General features: G+C 48.3%; 1 protein-coding gene across 1 annotated transcript in view; it reads right to left on the bottom strand.

Annotated features, from left to right (window-relative positions):
- LOC144763009 (sodium-coupled monocarboxylate transporter 1-like) overlaps positions 1-20,416 on the bottom strand; it is a 797,300-nt gene that overhangs the window by 661,921 nt on the left and 114,963 nt on the right. The window lies entirely within an intron of this gene.

The following is a 20,416-nucleotide window of genomic DNA, read 5'->3' as shown; positions in this document are numbered from 1 at the left end:
GGGCATTGTATGACATTAAGGATGGTACTAGTGATAACATCAGCCCATCTAGTCAACCTAGGGCTTGTCAGCGGCTAGGGGATTGGGAGATCACTATATCTAAAGTAGCAAACGCTATTAATAATCTCCAGTGTAACAAAGCACCTGGTTTAGATAAACTCCCAGGTGATCTTTTCCGGGAGGAATGTGCTATTTGTACTCCATATTTGGGCGCCCTGTTCAACGCAATTCTGAATGGTATGGACCCCCCAAACACATGGTTAGGGGCCGAGATAGTCCCCATATTTAAAAAAGGTTGCCCCCTACTTCCCTGGAATTATAGACCTATCAGTCTGATTGACACCACTCAGAAACTGATGGGTCGGGTCCTTCTAGAGCGATTACAAGGTTGGATAGAGGAGGAGGAGATATTAACCCCATTTCAGGCCAGCTTCATAGCAAAGATGTCTACTGTAGACCAAATATTCAGGTTACAGTTGCTCTTTTGGAAAACAGTGTTAGTGGAGGGTGGCAGCCTCTATCTAATATTTGTTGATCTGAAGTCGCCCTTTGATTTGGTTCCCAGAGAGAAACTTTGGGAAGTATTAAAGGAGTTGGAGATTCCACCCTACTTACTCAATGTGATAGCAAGGCTCCATTCGGAAAACTATGCCCAAGTAAGGTGTGGAAAACATGGGAAATTGTCCGCACGCTTCCTTTTTAAAAAGGGGGTACCCCTGGGATGTGTCCTTGCCCCTACACTATTCTGCCTCTATATAAACGGGCTAATTGAACACTTACTAAATATAAAGGATAACGATGCCCCTAAGTTAGTCACAAGGAAGGTACCCGCACTTATGTTCGGACGATAACCTTTTGCTGTCAAAATTGCCAATGGGTAGACAACGTATACTTGATGGTTTCGCGAACTTTTGTAAATTGCGGGGCTTGGAAATCAATCTAACCAAGACTAAATTTATGATTTGCAATTCACCCCGGACGACACACCCTAATCCTGCCTTAAATGGCATACCCCTTGAAAGGGTGAGGACTTTTGAGTATTTGGGAGTCACTCTTTCTGAGAACTTTGAGTGGGGGTTCCAACTGGCCAAGGCAAGCATTAAGCTTACACAGACCGTGGGCGGTATTTTGAAAATGCACAGAGCCTCAGTATTTAAGATAGCAGCCCCGGTTATGGAAATCTACAAAGCTCAGGCAAGGGGGGCCACGCTTTATGGGGCAGAACTGTGGGGTTTTTGCTCAGCTCCTGATCTAATGAAGGTTGAGAATAATTTTATGAGGCAGCTTTTAGGTCTCCCCCGCAGCACGCCTCTAATTCCTCTTCGCTTGGCTTTGGGTATGAGGCCTATTGGGGAAGAGGTAGCAATTAGACCTCTTGCATTCTGGCGGCAGGTTTGGGTGACCCCGGAGTTATCCTCTTACAAAGCCGAGCTTAAGGAGATTTTATTAATCAATGCCTCCAAGAAAATACCCTGGCTTGCCACATCAGGGATCTTGCACTGAGGATGGGCAGGTCGGATTTGTGGCAATCTCCTGAGGCCGCCTGCCCAAATCTAGCCAGGACTGAACTGGTGAGGCTCTATAGGTACGCTAACATTATGGCCATCCACGGATTCTCACAGGGAGTTGGCCAGATGACTGCTGAGTTCCTCCAGATAAAGATGTGTACAGAGGCAAACCCTTCCTGGATCTGATCCACTGCCCTGTGGCCAGAAAACTGTATGAGTAGTTCAGATTAGGGAATCTCCTAAAGAGTCCAAGGCTGAGTGTCCCACCTGGAATTACAATCTTGAGACTGAGGCACATGTTTTGTTTTTCTGCCCTGCATACCAACTGCCCCGCACACGCTGGTTAATTCAAATTTGCAGAAATGTGGGTTTTGTGGGGCATGCCAGGCGTACTGAGTCTTAAAATACGACACGCACCCCCCAATCGTGTTCGCTGTGTCTCGTTTTCTGAACCATATGTGGCACATATGCCGGGGAGTGATTAAGACTCAATCTGAGCAGAGAGGGTTTTAGGAAGTTTAAAGGTTTTTTTTTGGTTATATGGTAGTGGCTCTATGTCAAGCCAATACCTCCCTGCATTTGTAATTTTTATGCATACTTTTAACCATTTTATATCTCAAGTTTTTAACTGATATTAGTAGTGTATGAAGACAACTGTGGCCCTATTGTGTTATTTGGTAACATTGGGAGAACTTTGCTATTGAATTGTATTTTTAATGAGTGGATTTACAACTAAAAGTTTTTATTCGTTTTAGTGAATTTTATCTCTTTGCGATTTTATGTTTCTGTACTTTTATGGCCCTAGCAGCCGAAATAAAGTTGAACTGAACTATATGTATATAAAGGGAAGGTTTGGGCCAGGCAAAAGAATTTGCTAGGTCGAAATGGCAGTATAAACTGCATTCACAGGCTCCGCAATGATAGGCTTGAGACATGTTTAAAGGGCTACTTAAATGGGTGGCACAATCATTGCTGCAGGCTCCCTAGTAGCATTTAATTTTCCGGCCCTTGGTAAATGTATTACCACTTTACTAGGGACTTATGAGTAAATAAAAAATAAATGCTAAATGGGGATTAACAAATATTACTATGTTTATGGGAAGAGTACAAGCACTTTAGCACTGGTAAGCAGTGGTAAAGTGCGCAAAGCCTTAATACCAGAAAAAACTATGTCAGAAAAGTAGAGAAGGAAGTCAAAACGTTAGGGGATTACTATTAAAATAAGTCCCTGGACCATTTTTCTGGCTATTCGGAAACAAAATTCAGCACTTATTTATTGGAATAGAGTAAAGTAGTCAACCATGCCACAGTGAAAAACGACATTGGAGTTTTTTCATTGCCAGGGAATGCACAATTTTAAGCATTTGGGCCCTACTTGAAATACCATGCATCCTGCCCCCTGGGTCTTTAAGGCCTACCTCAGGGGTGACTTATAATCATTAAAAGGAAAGGTTTAGGCATGTCAAAAGGTTTAATTTGACACATTGAAATGGCAGTTTTACAACTGCACTACCAGGCTGCCTTGGCAGGCCTGGAGACATGCTTTACCTTGTCACCTTAGTGGTAGTACAATAAATGCTGCAATCTACTGGTGACATTTACCTTACAAGCCCTAGTTACATGGAATACTCTACACTAAGGACACGCAGATAAGTTAAATGTGCTAATTAGGAGTGCAACCAATTTTATCATGTTGTAAGAGCACATGCACTGGGGCCTAGTTAGCAGGGTCCCAGTGTACAGAGTCAAGAAACCAGTAGCATCAGTCCAAAAAACATTCGGGGTGATCATGTAAAAAGAGCCATTTTCTTACTCACATCAACAACTTTTACTACTATTTGTATTAGCATAACATTGCAGGGCTCAGTCCCTTTCAAAGTATTCACACAGTGCTGACTACAAGGTAGCTGTTAGAAATGGGGGTCTCTAGTTGGCAGAGGTAGGTACATTTGTCCAAATAGGGACCCTTGCTTCTAGTCAGGGTAAGGGGGATACACACTTTCGACAACCCCTGCTCACCCCCTTGGTAGCTTGGCATGAGCAGACAGGCTTATCCCAAAGGCAATGTGTAAAGTATTTGTTCCAGCACACCCAGTAACACAGTGAAAACACCACACATGGACACCACACCAGTTTAGAAAAATTAAGTATGTTTATCTAAACTTAACCGCTTCCGTGCGGCGCGAATTCCCCGCCCATGCTGACTCCGCCTTGCGCGGGCGGAGTCATGACGGAACGGTTCCGTCATGAGCACAGCTCAACCGACGCTCATGACGGAACCGTTCCGTCATGAGCATGGAAGGGGTTAACAAGAACAAAACGAAAAAATCCAACATACAAGTATTAAGAAAAATTATTTGCAAACGTTTTTAGCAACTGAGCCCATAGAAAATTATGGATGTGTGATTTCTTGCAAAATACCTGTCGTGGCGACAAATTTCACCAAGCCAAACAGCTGCAGTGATGGGAAGCGTAGTAAAACAAAGGGAACCGTCATTTCCGGAGACCTTCGTGGATGCGATGCAACAGTTCCGCAGGGCACAGGGGAGCGGTGCTTCGAGTCTGCTCTGTAGAAGAAATCAATGCGTTGATTCTGAGATGACTCAGATCTGCGGGTGATGCGTCGGGGAAAACTTGCTGCACAGGGACGATGTGTGGAAATCTGGGATGCGTCGGCGAATGAGGCGGCAGTGTTGAGTGGTGCTGCGTCAATTTCTTCAGGGACAATCCCTCGATGCGTCAATTCTTGTAGCGGCGCAAGGCGCTGCGCAGTTTCGGCAGCGGCATGATGTTGCAGGGAGATTTCTCTCACACTACGGCGTTGCATCGGAAAAACTGTCGCAAGAAGAGAGATGCGTCAATTTTCTTGTTGTTGCATTGCTTTACCAAGCTCTCAAAGCAGTAACAACCTCCAGAGGCCCCACACAGTCACAGGCACTTCTCGGCAGGTCAGAACTCCCAGTATGGAAGTTCAGGGGAGCTGTGGGTGAAGTGTTTGTGTTCCTGAGACTTCAAAATTGGAGGCAAGCTCTACTCAAGCCTACTCAAGCCTTTGGAGACTTTCCTCAAGCAGGGGACAACACATAGCAAAGTCCTTCTCCTTTCCCTGGCAGAAGCAGCAACTGCAGGCCAACCCCAGACACACAGCAGAGGGGCAGTACTTCTCCTCTGTTTCTCTAGCTCTTCTCCTTGGCAAAGGTTCCTCTTGATTCCAGAAGTAGCCTAAAGTTCAGGGAGTTTAGGTCTAATAATTATTACCCCAAAATGTCTCTGTTTTCTTTGTGCAGAGAAGTCCTGTGCTCAGTCAAACCAGTTCTGTCCTCTCTGGTGCAGTTTCCTGGCAGGGGGTGGAGACAGCATTTTGGAAAGCAAACCAGGCCCTTTCAGTTGAAAGGAAATCTCCTTCCCTACTCTAAATGCAGCTGAGCCCAGACTCATCCAGACTCTCTGGAGCCACTGTACCTCCCCAGCCCCTGTCACTCCACTGCCAAACAAGTCAATACACATCCTAGCAGAGGCACACTGGAAGGCTGAGCAAGAAAATACCTACTTTCTAAAAGTGGTATTTTCAAATACAGAATGTAAAAATCACCCTCACTAAAATACATTTTAACATTCTGAGTTCAGGCATACTAAACTTCATTTTCCTATCTTGTTCCCTGGGGTAGATATGTTTTATAGGATGTTATAAGCAAACTCCCCATTCTATCCTATGAAAAAAGATTGCCTTTCAATGGTGAAAAACAAAAATTGGCAGTAGATTACTATCAGGACATGATGCACACATCAGGGCATGTCCTGCCTTTCACATACACTGCATCCTGCTCACAGAGGTACCATGGGCCTACCTTAGAGGTGACTAACATGTAAGAAAAGGAAAGGTTAGGGCCTGGCAAGTGGGTGCCCTTGCCAAGTCGACATGGCAGTTAACAACTGAGCACAGACACTTTACTGGCAGAAATGTGTTACCTTTTCAGGACTACTCATGTGAGTGGCACAATCAGTGCTGCAGGCCCTCTAGCAGCATTTGAGTTACCAGCCCTGGCACACTTAGTGCACTTTACTAGGGATCTAGTAGTGAATGAAATATGCCAATCAGGGAGAACCAATCATAATAACAATTTACACAGGGAGCACTTGCACGTTGACACTGATCAGCAGTGGTAAAGTGCCCAAATCATCTAAGCCAGCAAAAATGAAATCCATCACAGCATCAAAAATACAAGAGGGGGAGGCAAAAAGGTCAGGGGAAACCATGCCAAAGATGCCAACCAAGTGTAACAGTACCATATGTGGTCCAGATCCAAAAACATTTTTGACTGTGCAGTATTTCACAACCCTGGGGATATGTTAAGGCAGTGCTTAGTATAAATACTTTGGTCACCGAAAATAGGGCTCTCTAGGTGGTAATGTGTGAGAAAAATGTTTGGGCACTTTTTTTGTAGCACTTTGTGGTGGAGGTGATAAGATCTGTTATTTTGTATTGTGCTGCTGTGTTTTTTTTGCTGCATTATTGCAATGCAGTCTAATTGTGTTGTACTGCGTTGTAGTGTTTTTGTGATATGATATATTTTCATTATTGTTTATATTGCTTTCTCCATCAAGGATCGCCACCTTGAAAAGGTTGAGGGGTTTGCATGTCTCAGTGACCTAGGGATCAATGTCAGCGGAAGCTTAGACTCCTGGCAGGGTCACCCAAACTGGGCATGTCAAAGGGTGGAGATATGACAAAACTGATCCATTGGTCCTCCAAGTTGTCTAATGAAAACTATCAGTTAAACAAACAGCAGGAAGAACCACAAAGGGCCTGTTTTAGATCTCGGTGGATGGGGTTCTCGTTCACAACAGTGACGGATATGCCATCCCCTGAAATATACATCTCAATATATCTGTTGTGATGGAGTAATCCGTCTGATGAGATCCAAATAAGGCCCTAAATCTTCTGGGCATGAGTGACTTCAAGAGTCTCTGAATGAGAAATACATGATTTACAGAAGTCAAACCTACAAGGTAACTACTGACAGGATTGCAGAGTTCTGAGTGTCAGGTGCAAAACCAAATGGCATTTTGGAATGTATGGACTATGTTTGAATCTAGTAGAATGAAAACCACCACAGAAAAGACTGTACTATACTCGGGAAGGGACACAAACCAACTTCACAAAGGAGTTGCCATCATTCTAAGCAAGGGGGCAGAGAAATGCCTAATTGAGTGGAAGCCAGTCAACGGCAGTCTCATCACAGCAAGGCTCAAAGGCAAACACATTACCACAACTATTGTCCAGTGTTATGCTCCAACAAATGATGCAAATGAAACAGTCAAAGACATATTCCACCAACAGATGCAAGTTGAGCATGAAGCTGTGCCTAACCATGACGATTTGAAGATTGTAATAGGGGAATGCTAAAGTGGGAAATGACAACACGAACATGACAGAGTCATTGGTAAGGAAGGATGTGGAACGATGAAAGAAAATAGAGAAAGACTGTTGGAATTTTGTGCTACAAATAATCTGGTCATATGAGGTACTCTCTGTCCCCAAACTAACCAACTAATCAGTTAGCAAACTAATCACAGAAAAAACATCACAAATTAACTTCATGCTCACCCAGTGGCAGAGACAGAAACCAGATTGAGCACCTGATGATAAGCAGCACTTAGAGACCCTCACTGCGAGGCGTCAGAGTGAGGAGAAGAGCTGACGTCAGCAGTGATCACCATCTAGTGACCACTCTTGTGACGCTGAAGCTCAGACAGAAGGCAAAGCATCAGGATGACAGCACTTTGATGTGGCAAAATTATACGAGCCTCCAAGACTAAGAAGGTATTCTCCTCTCAGAAATCAAAAATAGTTCCTAACTCCTGGCAGGCACGACCGATAAGTCTGAGACACCTGCAGACACAGTCAACAAAAAAAGGGAAATGGTCTCATCAGTATATGTGAAGAGAAGTGAAACGTGACTGGGTACTAATCCAAGGAAGAGCAAAGAACGGATAAGAAAGACATATAGCAAGATGTGGAAGACAGGAGGGCAACACAAGGAAAACACATGGAAGCCAAATTTGAGAGGCTGCAGGAGATGTAAATGAAATAGTAACTATAAACAAACACAGCAGTCAAAAGATTGACAATAGCAGACAGGCTTGAGTACATGGATAGCTGTGCTAGCAATGCAGAGGAGGCAGACAGTATAGGAGAATGGGGAGGTCTTCAAGATGATGAGGATAGTCTTTGGTGAGTTGTTTACAACTCACCTATCATGGACAATTGAGGCTGATTACTCACAATAGAGAAAGAGCAGGAAGCACACTGGGAAAAGCACTTCAAAGAAGACTTGAATGCACCAGTATCAACAAGCGAAACATACATCCAAGAAGCAGAAACAGACTTGGATATGAACACCACTCCATCACAGAAAGAAGAAATCGTCACTGCCATCTAATCTCTCAAGAACAGAAAAACTCCTGGCCAAGACAACCTGAATGCTGAAATTTTCAAGACAGTCCCTCAAACATCAACCAAGATCCTCCATCCATTGTTTATATCAATGTGAAAGGGAAAGAACGTGCCAAGTGACTTGTACCAAGGCTTTATCACCAAGATATCAAAGAGAACATTAACAAACTGTAACAGCTGGTGTGTAATCACCCTTCTGTCAATCATGAGTAAAATCCTGGCACAAATCATTTACAGCACATTTCTGATGACATGGCCAAGCAGTTAAGAAAATAACAGGCTGGGTTCTGCAAGGGTAGCAGATGTGTTGATCAGACCCTTACTCTATGCAATATGGTAGAGCAGTGCATGGAGTGGCAGAGACAAATATACATCAACCTCATTTATTTTCCACAGTGACAGCCTCCAGTGTATACTGAGAATCTATGACATACTACAGCAGATAGTTCTCCCTATGAAGAGTTTATATGATCATTTTACCTGGAGGTAGAGGGTGTGGCGTAACGGCCTGAGTTGCTAAATTCAGAGCTGGGAAAACCAGGTTCGAGTCTTGACATCGACTCAACATCTTGCGATTCTGGGTAAATCACTTAATCTCCCTGTGCCTGCAATTCGGCACCTTGAGACCCCCATGGGTGATTTGCCACACTACAAATCCTGGATAATGATTATTTTACCTGAAGGTTCAATGTCAAGATCAGTGTGAGACAGGAATGTCTGATGTCAGCGCTGCTTTTCAACCTAGTCATCGATGTGATGCACAACAGAAGATCAAGCTAGAAGCATCAGATGGCCCTTATTCCCTAAACGGCAGAACCTCGAGTATGTGGATGACCTAGGCTTGCCATCTCACACACACCAGCATATGCAGGAAAAATGTCTCAACTCAACATCTATGCACAGAAAGTGGGCCTGAATATCAACACAAAGAAATCAGAAGTAAGTCATGTCCCTCGGCATCCCAAACCATTCATCAATCAAGATGGTTGGAGAGGACCAGCCATGACTGAAGCGTTCATCTACCTAGGCTCTACCATCAGACGTTATGGAGGGGAAGGCATTCACATCAAGAACAGACTGAACAAGGCAAAGAATACCTTAAGGATGATAAACAAATGTATGGAGGACACCCCCATGAAAATCCCCCATTGTATATATCGTTGTGGATTTCTTGTTGTATATTGTTTGTGATATTCCGTGTATCCTCACCTTCACTTAGTCACACTACGCACCTTTTTCACTTATGTGAGCACCTGAACATAACTGTGAAAAGCAAACTCGCAACCGTAATGATTAAAAGTTCACATGTTGCCCTACATACTGTGCTCCCTAGTTTATTGAATAACCCGATAAAATAACTTGTATCATGTACCTTGGACCTAAATAGGCCACCCCTGAACCATTGTTCATTATACATACATACATCTAAGTACAGCACCAACATCAAGCTGAGACTTTACCAGAGCTGGTTACTGTTTACACTCTTGTAAGGATCAGAATGCTGGCAGTTGAAGAAAAGCAAAATCACCAAACTGTCAGCGTTCCACACCAGAAATCAGAGAAGACTCTTGCACATTTATTTTGCCACAAACCATCTCCAACCAGGAATAGCTCACAATATGCAAGCAAGAAACCGTGGACATCATCATTATGAAAAGAAGATGTATGGAACACACAATCAGAACAGAACAAGACTCCATCACAGGAAGAGCTTTCCACTGGACCCCACAAGGCAAACAAAAGAGAGGCAGGCAAAAGGACACTTGGAGGCCAACTGTGGAAGCAAAAATTAAGACCCTGAACCACAGTAAGGGCACCATACAGAAACTTGCTCTAGACAGACAGAATTGGAGGTCCTTCGTTGCTGCCTTACATGCCAGTGGACATAACAGTTAGTAAGTACATTGCTTTGTACATGTTATTTTGTTATTTTCAGTTGTTAACTCTAGCTGTGTCAAGAAATGATGATATCTTAACATCCAAAGGAGCATATGCCTTGAATGTTTCTATGATGAGCAACCATTTACCACTGTCAAATGTGGTAAAATAGTGCTGCTCTGGCATCAACTACTTAAGAGACCAGTCAACCCAAAACTCCGAAACACCAAATCCACAGAAGCCCACAACAACTTCAGAGCCGCCACCAACGCCCCCATCAACTCATCAGAGAAACGAGGAAAAAAGCGATTGAAGACAGAATCTCCACCCACGCACACAACAGTAAGGAACTCTTCAGCATCATCAAGGAGTTCGCCCAACCCACCAGCGAGTCTACTGACATCCCTCCCTCACAAGACCTCTGCGACAAACTCAGCACCTTTTTCCACCACAAAATCAAGACCATCTACGACAACTTTGACGAAGACAACCAACACACTGAACCCTCACCAACCACCCCCGACACCCGGAAGCCAGCGATTGATGACTGGACAGCCCTCACCACCGAAGACACACTGAAGACAATGAAGTCAATCCACTCAGGGGCCCCCACGGACCCCTGCCCCACCACATCTTCAACAGAGCCGCCGACACCATCGAACCCATGCTCCGCCACACCATCAACCGCTCCCTGGCGACTGCCTCGTTCCCCGACGACTGGAAACACGCCGAGGTGAACCCCCTCCTAAAGAAACCCTCAGCGGACCCCACCGACCTCAAAAACTACAGACCCATCTCCCTGCTCCCGTTCCCAGCGAAAGTCATCGAGAAAGCCATCAACAGCCAACTCGCCACATTCATTGAAGAACACAACATCCTCGACTCCTCCCAATCCGGCTTCAGAAAAAACCACAGTACGGAAACCACCCTCCTCGCCGCAACAGACGACATCCGCACCCTACTGGACAAAGGAAAAACAGTAGCCCTCATCCTCCTCGACCTATCAGCGGCGTTCGACACAGTCTCCCACCGCACCCTAATACGCAGACTCTATGACGCAGGAATCCAGGACAAGGCCCTCGACTGGATCTGCTCCTTCCTCTCCGGCAGGACGCAGCGGGTCAGACTCCCCCCTTTCCTCTCGGACCCCACACCTACCACCTGCGGAGTCCCCCAGGGCTCCTCCCTCAGCCCGACGCTCTTCCACGTCTACATGGCTCCACTTGCCCCCATCGTCAGAACCTACGGACTCAACATCGTGTCATACGCAGACGACACCCAGCTCATCCTCTCCCTATCCAACGAGCCCAACACCGCCAGACGCAACTTTCGAGAAGGCATGGAAGCCGTTGCCAAATGGATGAAAAACAGCTGCCTACAACTAAACACCAACAAAACAGAAGTACTCATCATGGGCCCTAACCCCGACGCCTGGAGCGACACCTGGTGGCCCACCGCCCTCGGAAACCCGCCAACCCCCACAGACCACGCACGCAACCTGGGAATCATCCTGGACTCCGAGCTCAAAATGGACCGCCAGATCAACTCTGTCTCATCTTCCTGCTTCCACACCCTCCGCCTCCTTCGTAAGACCTTCAAATGGATCCCCCTCGAACACCGAAAGACAGTCACTCACGCCCTGGTAACCAGCAGACTCGACTACGGCAACGCACTCTACGCCGGAATAAACAAAAACCTCATCCGCAAGCTACAGAACACCCAGAACGCCGCCGCAAGACTGGTCCTCAACCTGCCAAAACACTGCCACATCTCCCAGCACCAGCGCACACTCCACTGGCTCCCCGTCGAGGCGAGAATCACCTTTAAGATGCTCACCCACGCACACAAGGCCCTCCACGGCACCGGACCAGCATACCTGAACAGCCGACTCAAATTCCACGCACCCCAAAGGACCCTACGATCAGCCCAGCTCTCCTACGCCGTGGTCCCCCGCACCAGAAAGACCAGATCGGGAGGCCGCTCCTTCTCCTTCCTCGCTGCCAAAGCATGGAACGCCCTTCCGCTCCACCTCAGACAGACAACATCGCTCCCCATCTTCTCAAGAAACCTCAAAACCTGGCTCTTCGACAGACCCCCTCTTTGATGGAATGGAACCTGCACCCCCCTCCCCCTAGCGCCTTGAGACCCTTACGGGTGAGTAGTCGTGCTTTAACAAACCCCTGATTGATTGATTGATTTAGCTCAGACTGTGTCTTTACTTAGTACTCCCAATGCTCACTTTATGTGATACAGTCCTGTGTTTGGTTTGGGAAGTCTAGCACTACTCCTAACTGAAATACACATTTAGAAGCAATGTCTCAATGACATGACAGTATTGCGCTAACTAAAGAAATAACACTCATAGTATTTTCAATGAACATAGTTTAGATAAGTCTTGAAACCAAAATGAATCACAAAAACATGATTCCTTATGTGAATACAATTAGTAGTGCAGTGAATTAATCAATGAATATCTGTTTATCGTACTGTCAGGATACTTAGCAGTCATTTAACAATAAGAGTAAGAATGTGCAAGCTGCAAATCTTTAAATGAAAATATTACATAAGCATGGTTGTTGACTTTAAAAAATGTTCACTTTGCTGCAGTGTTGTTAAGAATTGTTAGACCTGGCATCCTTGGTGTGGTTTCCCCTGTCGTTTTGCCTCTAACTCCTGTGTTTTTTTATTTATATTTTTGCTGGTTTTTGTACTTTGGACACTTTACCACAACTGACCAGTGCTAAAGTTCAGGTGGTCCCTGTGTAAACTGTGCTTCTGATTGGTTATCCATGATTGGCATATTTGATTTACTAGTAAGTCCGTAGTAGAGTGCACTATGTATACCCAGGGCCTGTACATCGAATGCTACTAGTGGGCCTGTAGCACTGATTGTGCCACCCACATGAGTAGCCTTATAACCATGTCTCAGGCTTGTCACTGCAGTGTCTGCCAGTGCAGCTTTAAACTGCCAGGTTGACCGGGCAAGTGCACCCACTTGCCATGCTCAGCCTCCCCTTTTATTACATGTAAAGCACCCCTTAGGAAGCCGCATGGGCAAGGTGCAATGTATGTGGAAGGTAGACCATGTACTGCTGTGCTTTACATGTCCTGATAGTGAAATACTTCTGATTTCATTTTCTACTACTGGAAGGACTGTCTCCCCTATAGGTTATTATTGGAGCAGCCTTGTAACATCTTACAAGTGTAACTTTCAATTGGGAAGAGATAGAGAATCGGAGTTTGATTTCCCTGAACTCAGAATTTGAAAATGCATCTTTTAGTGAAATTGATGTTTTACTAAAACTGGCATTTTCTTGTTTTACCATCCTGTATCTCTGCCTGCCTGTGGAATCATCATCTGGTTTAGAAGGACAAGGGCTGTTTGCACATTCACTGTAGACAGTCATGCAAATGGAGATGAGGTGTGCCCTGCATATCTTGATAGCCTATCACTAAGCTGATGGGCCTTCCTGAGCTAGAGTGGTGGGAGGAGTTGCCACTGACACCTGAATAGGGCTGTGCCGGCCCTCTGACAAAGCTATCTCCACCCACTGTAGTGTATCTGGAGCCAAGGCAGAATCCTGTGAACTACAAAGATGTTCCTTTGAAGTATGCCTACTTAAATGACCAAAAGGGGTATAACTATTCGACCACTTACCCCACATTTAAAGAACACTTCAGGGTCAAGAGGAGTCTCTGCCAAGAGAAAGAGCTGGAGATCTGTCAGGAAGAGTACTGACCCTTTGCTGTGTTGCTTTGCTGGGCTGACCTGCAGTGGCTGCTTCTGTCTTGGAGAGGACACGGACTGAACTTTGCATTTGTATCCTGCTTAGAACCTTCTCCAAGGGCTTTAGTGTGCTTGTCTCCTATTAAGAAGTCTCAGAGCCATCAACCATCAAAGACATAATCTGCAGCCCGCCCCCTGAACTCCTCTGCTGGCCTGCCAAGTGGTGCCAATTTCAGTTCTGGGCAATTGAAGGTGGTTTGGCTGCTTCAAAGACTCAAAATCCATGCATCGCTCTTCCAGCAGCGTTTTTCCCAACGCAAGCTTGCCGTGTGGTTGAAAAACCAACATATTGCCGTTGTGCAACTGGAAAATTGATGCCGCGCGTGTTCGCGGCCAGAAGAACTGCCACAGCCCCAATCCAGAGCTCTGACTCTTGGACATTAGAGACCCAGCTTCGAGTTCGACGCAGGCCCTGTGCACAGGCTGAAGGAATCGACGCATCACCAGTCCGCAGCTGGAAGAATCAACGCAGTGACTGTTTTGCCACTGCCACACTTTCCCCAGCGTGTCCGGATTTCAACCCAACGCACCTGGGTGCCATGTTTCTAGCAAATCACCCGGCAAAAATGGAACTGTCTTCGTATTTTGATGCAATGTTTCTCTACGCAGTAAGAAATCTGCGCAACACTTCATTCTCCTGTGTGCAGCAGAACTGACACCTCCAGTCCCTTGGGTCTCAAGAATCGATGCATCATTTGTGTTTTCTGATGCTTCCCTCTGTTGCGCAGTTTTTCGTCGCGGCTTTTTGACGCATCAAAGGTACTTTGTGCTAAAATCAACACATACATAAAGTTCTATGGATAAACTTGCTTAAACCTTTAAAAAGTGATATCTTTGTTTATGTATGTTGGATTTTTGTTGTTTTGGTCTTATTTTGTTTAGATAAAGTTTGGTTATGATTCTAGGCTGGTGTGGTGTCCTATTGTAGCGTTTTCACTGTGTTACTGTGTGTTTTATGTACAAATGCTTTACACATTGCTTCTGAAATAAGCCTGACTGCTCATGCCAAGCTACTAAGGGGGTAACCAGGGGTTATCTTGGGTGTGTAACTCCCTTATCTGAGTAGAAGGAAAGGTCCCTACTTGGACAGGGTGTAAGCCACTGCCAACTAGAGAGTTCTATTTCTAATAATAATGAATCATTTAGCTATTAAATTTCAATTAATAAGTACAGTGATATTTAAAGCTATATTGGGCAATACAGTAATATCTGGAAAGTGTATATGCTGGTGCACTGGTATATATTTGGCTCACTGCAACATATAAACCTATATTTTACATATTGGCAGTGAGATCTAATTAGTTGAATGTGCACCCTATCTCTAGCTGATACACAGAAACATCAACATGTTTCTCACTCATGTGTTTATTTTGGATTTTGCTTCATCATTCAAATAATATTTGAACAAAACGATATACAAATTATCAAGTTTGGATCCTGTGTCATTTCCTTCCATTAAACATGAGCATAGCTTCAGAGAGGGTGATTGATGTGTTATACACACCCCTCATAAATGTATTTTCTGTTAAATAGTTGGGATCCGGTGCTTACAGTCAGGTATGGTGTGCTGTCTTTCGGATTTCTCCAGGAATTCTTATATACACACAGACAAAAACGCTCACACTCTCTCCCTCTCTCTATTTTGACAGTCATCAAAAGTGTTGGTTATTTTGCAAAATAATGTATTTTCCCTCACTGAGTACTCCTAACAACCCGCATTCCTTTCCCTTTTCACTGTCATGTACACCTCTTTCATGTGCCCTGCTTGTCGTGTATTGTATTTTAACATTCTATGCCACGTAATTGTTGGAAAATATGAAGCTCACAAACCCCCAATCTTACAGGCCAAGCTAAGCCCCTGCGAAAAAATATACTTGAATTATGGGCCTGATGCATGAAAGTGGGGTTGAAATCCAACCTGGGATTTTTGCTACCCCACCTAAGGGATCCAATAAGACAGATATACTATTCAGGCATGTATCAAAATGCCCATTCGAAGTAGTCACAAAACTCCTAATTATAATTTGTCAGTGATGCTTTTGCTGCTCTCTGCGAACGGCTGTATATGGCTGCGGATGTGGCAATGGTGGCCTTTGTAGGACAGAAGACCTGCATTCCTGCACACAGAGAATGGCAACATTTTTCTTAAGCAACCCAAGTCTCGGGTGAAGGAATTCTTTCAAAAATAACCATTAGCCTTCATTGAATTACATCAAGAGCGCTATGCCATCCTCAGATGCCAAACGCACGCATTCACAAGATGTAAGCTAACTTGCAGGGATAGTTTACACTTTGCTAATGGGATTCCATTCCCTTTAGGGAGTCAATTTCAAATCAGTGGTTGCAAACCATTGATGTTTTTCATTGTAATGTCCTAGGAAAACGGAAAGGGGGGAGCAGCAATGTGTCTTTTGTGCATTGAAACTTGCATTTTTTGGCTTGCAAAGCCTGTGATTTTGCTAATCATTGACTGCGTGACCGCAGAATTCTAAACGTGTCACATCCTCAGTTAGTAAAGGCTGGAAAACTATGGGGCATATTCACAAGGACCTACCTCCGATGTATCTCCACCTTCATGCATCAAAAGTGGAGATAGAACTAACACCCCATTAACAACCTGGTGCAAACAGCAGACATTGTCAGTATTTCTGCGATAACTGCCCCAACACCATGACGGACACCACCAACTAACCAATCAATCAATCAATCAATCATGCCATTTGTATAGCGCACTAATCACCCGGGAAGGTCTCAAGGCGCTTGGGGGGAGGGGTATGCTACTGCTCGAACAGCCAGGTCTTGAGTTGTTTCCTGAAGGCGAGATGGTCCTGGGTCAGCCGAAGGTGGATGGGGAGGGAGTTCCAAGTCTTGGCAGCCAGGTAAGAGAAGGATCTTCCTCCGGCGGTGGCTCTTCGGATGCGTGGTACGGCTGCGAGGGCGAGGCTGGTGGACCGTAGCTGGCGGGTGGGCGTGTAGAAGCTCAGGCGGTCGTTGAGGTACTTGGGGCCCAGGTCGTGGAGAGACTTGTGTGCGTGGGTGAGGAGCCGGAACGTGATCCTCTTGTCGACGGGGAGCCAGTGCAGGTTCCTCAGGTTGCTGGAGATGTGGCTGCTTCGGGGGACATCCAGAATGAGTCGGGCGGAGGCGTTCTGGATGCGCTGGAGTCTTTTCTGTAGCTTGGCTGTGGTTCCGGCGTAGAGGGCGTTTCCGTAGTCCAGTCGGCTGGTGACGAGTGCCTGGGTGACAGTCTTCCTGGTCTCGGTCGGGATCCAGCGGAAGATCTTGCGAAGCATACGCAGGGTGTTGAAGCACGATGAGGAGACGGCGTTGACTTGTCTGGTCATCGAGAGGGAGGGGTCCAGGATGAAGCCCAGGTTGCGTGCGTGGTCGGTTGGCTTGGGTGCGGTGCCCAGGGCTGGGGGCCACCAGGAGTCGTCCCAGGTGGAGGGCGAAGATCCCAGGATGAGGACTTCCGTCTTGTCCGAGTTCAGTTTCAGGCGACTGTCCTTCATCCACTCGGCGACGTCTTTCATCCCTTCGTGTAGGCAGGTTCTGGCGGTGTCGGGGTCTCTGGTGAGGGAGAGGATCAGCTGGGTGTCATCGGCGTAAGAGATGATGTTGAGGTTGTGCTGGCGTGCGATGGCTGCGAGAGGTTTCATGTAGATGTTGAAGAGGGTGGGGCTGAGTGAAGATCCTTGCGGGATGCCGCAGATGACTTCGGTGGCCTCTGAGCGAAACGGGGGGAGGCGGACTCTTTGTGTTCTTCCGGCGAGGAACGAGATGATCCACTCCAGTGCCTTCTCTTGGATACCGATGTTGCTGAGGCGCTGGACTAGGGTGCGGTGGCAGACCGTGTCGAACACAGCGGAGAGGTCCAGGAGGATGAGGGCCACTGTTTCCCCCTTGTCGAGCAGGGTCCAGATGTCGTCGGTGGCTGCGATGAGGGCGGTCTCGGTGCTGTGGTTGGCTCTGAAGCCGGACTGCGAGGGGTCGAGGGATCCGTTTGTCTCGAGGAAGGCGGTCAGCTGTCTGTTGACGATCTTCTCGATGACTTTAGCAGGAAAAGGGAGGAGCGAGATGGGGCGGAAGTTTTTGAGGTCGGTGGGGTCCGCTGTAGGTTTCTTCAGGAGGGCGCTGATCTCGGCGTGCTTCCAGCTCTCCGGGAAGGTGGCGGTGTTGAAGGAGGCGTTGATGATGTTCCGGAGTTGGGGTGCGATGGTGGCCTTGTTGAAGACGTGGTGTGGGCAGGGGTCGGTCGGTGATCCAGAGTGGATGGTGTTCATCGTGCGGGCTGTGTCTTCGGTGGTCACCGTGGTCCAGGCGCGAAGGGTGGCGGTGGGGGGCATTGGTTCGACGGTTGGGTGCGTGGGTGGGGCGCCGAAGCTGTTGTGGATGTCGGCGATCTTGCGGTGGAAGAACGAGGCAAGGGAGTCGCAGAGGTCTTGGGACGGAGTGATGTCATTGGTGCCGGTGCTGGGGTTGGAGAACTCCTTGGCGATAGCGAAGAGCTCTTTGCTGTCGTGGGCGTTGTTGTCCAGTCGTTCCTTCAGGGATTTCTTCTTGGTGGTGCGGATGAGCTGGTGGTGCTTGCGGGTAGCGTGTTTGAGGGCGGTCATGTTGTCGGTGGTCCGGTCGAGGAGCCAGGCTTTCTCAAGGGTGCGGCAGGTCTTCTTGGAGTCCTTGAGGTCGTCGGGGAACCAGGATGCCTTCTTGCTTCTGGGTCTACTGGGAGTGTTCTTTAGTGGCGCGAGGTCGTCGGCGCAGGCGGTCAGCCACTGTGTGAAGTTGCGGGCTGCTTCGTTGGTGTCCGTTGTGTTGGCGGGTGGGCTCTGGCTGAGGGAGGTGGTGAGCTGGTCTGCGGTGATCTTGCTCCAATTCCTGTGAGGTACCTGTTGCGGGTGGTGGTGGGTCGTGGATCTTTTGAAGCTGAAGTGGACGCAGCTGTGGTCGGTCCAGTGGAGTCCGGTGGCGTGGCTGAATGTGATGTATTTGCTGGAAGAGAAGACAGGATCAAGCGTGTGGCCGGCGTAGTGGGTGCGGGTGTTGAACAGTTGCTTGAGTCCGAGGTTGGCGAGGTTTTCCAGCAGGGCGGTGGTGTTGCAGTCCTTGTTGTTCTCCAGGTGGAAGTTGAGGTCCCCGAGGAGGATGTAGTCAGTGGAGGGGAGGGCGTGCGGGCTGATGAAGTCTGTGATGTCTTTGCTGAATTGTGTGCGTGGTCCCGGGGGTCTGTAGACGAGGGTGCCTCTGAGGGTCGTCTTAGGGTCGGTGTGAATCTGGAAGTGGAGATGTTCGGCTGCGGCGAAGGAGTCGTTGGCGTCGGTCGTGATGCGGATGGTGTTCCTGTGGACGATGGCGATGCCACCTCCGGTCTGGTTGATGCGGTCCCTCCTGATGATCTTGTACCCGTCCGGGAGGCGTTCATCCAGGTTTCCGCGAGGAAGGCGACGTCCGGTGATGTAGCGTCGAGGAGGTTCCAGAGTTCCACGGCGTGTCTGTGGAAGGAGCGGGTGTTGATCAGGATGCACTTGAGGTGGTTGCTGCTGGTGTTTGTCTTGGCGGGTGCGGGGCAGGTTCGGAGGCAGGTGAACTTGCAGGTGCAGCAGGTGAAGGGTGCGTGGGTGCATCTCGGGGTGGCTCGGCAGGAGGCGTGGGTCCGGCCGGCATTGAGTGCGTTGAGAGTGGGGGTGTCGTAGGTCAGTCGGGTCATCTTGCTTCGGCGGGGAGGGCCAGGGGTCCTGGCGCCGGGCGCGGGCCAGGCGCGGACGGGCGCAGACGGGCTTACCTTTGGCGCACCTTCGGCGCTCAATCGGCGCTCCCGCTGCGCGCGTCCGCTGCGCGGTCGCTCTGGGGGCATCATAAGTAAGGAGCCGGGAGGGAGGAGCAGCTGGGTGGCGGGAGCGGGGCGGCGAATGGAATCACAGGGGGCGGGGCCGCAGGGAGGCAGCGGCGGGAAATTCCAAGAAGCAGCGGGCAGCGGGAAATTCCCAGGAGCAGCGGGAAATTCCCAGGAGCAGCGGGCAGCGAGCGAAGGAATCTGCAGGCAGGAGGCGGCAAAGGCAGGCAGGAGCGGCAGCAGTGAGTGGGGCGACCAAGCCCTGTGGAGGGCTGAGCGGTCACACTCTGTGGTCCCCTATGGTCCCCTTAAGTAAGGAGCCGGGAGGGAGGAGCAGCTGGGTGGCGGGAGCGGGGCGGCGAATGGAATCACAGGGGGGCGGGCCGCAGGGAGGCAGCGGCAGGAAATTCCAAGAAGCAGCGGGCAGCGGGAAATTCCCAGGAGCAGCGGGAAATTCCCAGGAGCAGCGGGCAGCGAGCGAAGGAATCTGCAGGCAGGAGGCGGCAAAAGCAGGCAGGAGCGGCAGCAGTGAGTGGGGCGACCAAGCCCTGTGGAGGGCTGAGCGGTCACACTCTGTGGTCCCCTACGGTCCCCTTAAGTAAGGAGCCGGGAGGGAGGAGCAGCTGGGTGGTGGGAGCGGGCGGCGAATGGAATCACAGGGGGGCGGGGCCGCAGGGAGGCAGCGGCGGGAAATTCCAAGAAGCAGCGGGCAGCGGGAAATTCCCAGGAGCAGCGGCAAATTCCCAGGAGCAGCTGGCAGCGAGCGAAGGAATCTGCAGGCAGGAGGCGGCAAAGGCAGGCAGGAGCGGCAGCAGTGAGTGGGGCGACCAAGCCCTGTGGAGGGCTGAGCGGTAACCCTAATGAGATGCAGAGTAGGCGTTCCCGTGCAAAAACACATGAAAAAACAACACCACCACTTTCACAACGAACTGACAGATCAGCGAAGCAAACCA

Source organism: Lissotriton helveticus, chromosome 1_1, assembly GCF_964261635.1.
Source record: "Lissotriton helveticus chromosome 1_1, aLisHel1.1, whole genome shotgun sequence".
Classification (NCBI taxonomy): Eukaryota; Metazoa; Chordata; class Amphibia; order Caudata; family Salamandridae; genus Lissotriton; species Lissotriton helveticus.
Note: the sequence above shows the minus strand (reverse complement) of the source record. Positions and strands in the feature narration are given on the sequence as shown.